Below are 3,069 nucleotides of genomic sequence, written 5' to 3' on the forward strand. Positions count from 1 at the left end.
TTCAAAGCAACCTGACTCTGATACCACGTGTAGAATCGGTGCGCATGTGAGAAAGAGGTGAATCACATGACTTTTAAAACTTTTTTTTAAGGTTTATAAAACGAGTACGCAGGGAAAATAAATAAAAAAACAGAATTGAAACGCACAGTAGGCGAGGAGTTGGTTCGGAGCCTTCGGCGACTTCTACTCCAAGACTCACGATCCCTCGAATCGTTTCAACTGATAATTCACTAAAAACTTCTTTTAGAACCGCTAAAAGAGAGAATCGAATACAGAAAATAGAAGGAAGGGAAGTGTAACAGTCTACACTCCCTTTTTGCATGTAATAATAAAAACAATATTTAACTTTGTTACCAACTCACAGAAAGAAGATTCGGAAGCGCTCAGGAGTTGGTGTCGGTTTGCTAGTAACAATTGGAAGTTGCAGAGTAGTAGCACAGTAGCAGTCAAATGCTTTCATAACAGCAAAATGGTCTTTGCAGCTCATAGAGGAGATGATTCATGAAGGCTGCTTGAACTGCTCTTTTAAATAGTGTTGAGGGCACCTCCAATCTCATAGGAGGCACCTCCAATGTGAAGATTAATCCATAAACTTCGATCGCGATAAACAGCGTCGTCTTCGGTATCTATCCACTCGAAGGTGTCTTCCATGCTCTCTGAGGTGCCTTTGAAGAACTCTGAGGCGCCTCCCCTCAGTTGGTTTGGCACAGTAATCTTCCGAAACTCATATCTTTTGACTCTAAATTTAGAATCAAGCTCTGTCAGTTGCCACACGTATAGAATTTGAAGATTTATGTTTATCTCTACAACATAGAGTTAAAAAATACATGCATGAACAAGTTATATATATTTATTAGTTAGATCTTGTATTTCCAAAACTAGGATCTAGTCGAGATCTCAGTCTAGGTTTTCAAAATAAACTTAAATTGGACCTATGCCTAAAGTCTCAACTGGGACTTGTCTTTAGTAGATCTTTCTCCTCCGATGACTTACCTTACTTACCATACATAATCACTTGACTTCAACCTACTAGGTCTTCCTGCTAGTTGTCAGGTCTGCAAACCCAACTGGACTTCGGTTAGCTGTCAGGTCCCGCGAACCCAGCCAGACTTTCCGCTAGCTACAGGTCCTCCAGACCTATTTGAATTTTAGCCCGGAGTCAAACCCATCAAGTCCTGTACACTTGGTAGAAAAATTAGATCACACAACAACTAACTTTACCCTTTTGTCATACATCAGAATTTGATTCTTAGTACAGACTGCACCAACATCCCCGATCTGAATGGAAGTAGAGTCCGTACTACAATGTTTTTGAGTTGCCAACTGGATGTTGAGAGTTGCAACACAAATATTGAGTGGATGTTGAGTTCTGTAGAGCGTTATCTCCTTAAAAGAGATTTGTCCTTTTTGTGGTGCTCAGAGGATTAGATGAGCGTTTGTCTTCCAAGATAAAATAGTAAAATCATAAACTCAACCAAACACTAATTATCGTGGCGACCTGAGCTTTACCTGAAAGCTATCACTTCTCTATCGAGCGAAAAATTGCTTGGCAGCCAGTGAAGAAGCTCCTGACTAGCTAAGACACACTAGCAGTAACAAAAGAGAAGGGATTTAATCAAAGTGCTTCTACTGAATATTTTCTGCACGCTTCCCTTGTCTCATTTACACCTACATATAGGCAAAGAGAATGAGTTCTTCGCTGCCAGACGAAGAGGCGGCGGTTACCCACCTCTTGCTTCAAGTGGTTGTACGTGGCACAAGCTCAAGCGAGTTTGCTTTATGAGCAAGCAACGTTGCTTCATGAGTAAGCAACCTTGTTGATATGGATTATGATGGATGAATTAGAAGTTGGTGTGATAGTTAAAATTAAAATAATATAATAGTTTTATTTTAAAAGGAGTAATATCTTCTTATTTGGTATGGATAAATTGTTTAGTGTTAAGGTTTTTAGGTTAACTAAACTGGGGTTTAAGTCGATTGGAGAAAGATGGTCATCCCTTAGGCCAAGTGAGTTAGGGAATTTATTGTCTTAAGGGTGGTCAGACTTTGGGGCAGTCAAGATTAAGGTCGGCCAGTCTTACGCATTGGCTAGAATGACTGACTTGATCTATAACAGACCAACTATAAAGGATAACACACACATGAATCTGCCTAGTCTTAAAATCGGGCGGACATGTATGCTCTGATCCTACAAATATTCGGTCATAAAATATCTGACCATACAAATATTCGGCTGGAAAATGACATAGTGTGGATGCATCTCTCTTAGTATCTCTTATAGGCATAGGCGGATAAAGGGACAACCAAGTTTGTAGCACTTATCCTTATATTATCACCCGGGCAAAATTTCAGTAAAGCATATGGTATCAGAAGGACTTCCAGGAAGCATGAGTCACTATATTATTCCTTGAGTGGATTTTCAACATGACTAAGACAAATATTATATCATTTTTAAGCGAATGTCTCAAGACCACGAAAAATATAATAGAGCGACTTAAGGACTGACCGAGATATATTCAACAAATATTCCAATCAAGCGACCAGCTTAAAGACTGACCGAGATATATTTAGCAGGTATTCCAATCAAGTGGCCGACTAAGGACCGACTGAGATATATTTAGCAGATATTCCAATCAAGCAGTCGGTTTAAAGACTGGTTGAGTTATATTCAGCAGATATTCTAATCAAGCGGTCGGCGTAAGGATTGGCCGAGATATACTTATCAAATAACATCAACTCAACGAGGTAGTCGGCTTAAAGACCGACTGAGACCTATTCAGTCAGCAACATCATCCTAATAGGGTGGCCAGCTTAAGGGTTGGTCAGGTTATATTCAATCAATAACATCATCTCAACAAAGCAGTGGGTTTAAGGACCGATCGAATCATGTTCAGCGGATAATATCCCGACAACTTGTCATAATAACAACTCCGTGTCAGAGAATATTCTTCTGAAACCTTCTTTAGGAGTCATCATGTCTTTATCAGTAGACCAATAATAACAGCATATTTCTTCATCAACCTCGGCAATAACAGAAGCTATAAATGACAAAAGAGGTATACATGTGGG

The 3,069-nt window shown here is 39.5% G+C and overlaps 1 long non-coding RNA gene across 1 annotated transcript; it reads right to left on the reverse strand.

Annotated features, from left to right (window-relative positions):
- Positions 1-210: 210 nt before the first annotated feature.
- LOC122040903 lies at positions 211-1,743 on the reverse strand. The gene is made up of 3 exons (XR_006128746.1): positions 1,510-1,743; positions 1,222-1,440; positions 211-1,137 (listed from the first exon to the last, which is right to left on the reverse strand). It is a non-coding gene; the product is annotated as an uncharacterized LOC122040903 (long non-coding RNA).
- Positions 1,744-3,069: the final 1,326 nt, after the last annotated feature.

The sequence above is a fragment of the Zingiber officinale genome, chromosome 2A (genome assembly GCF_018446385.1).
Source record: "Zingiber officinale cultivar Zhangliang chromosome 2A, Zo_v1.1, whole genome shotgun sequence".
Lineage (NCBI taxonomy): Eukaryota > Viridiplantae > Streptophyta > Magnoliopsida > Zingiberales > Zingiberaceae > Zingiber > Zingiber officinale.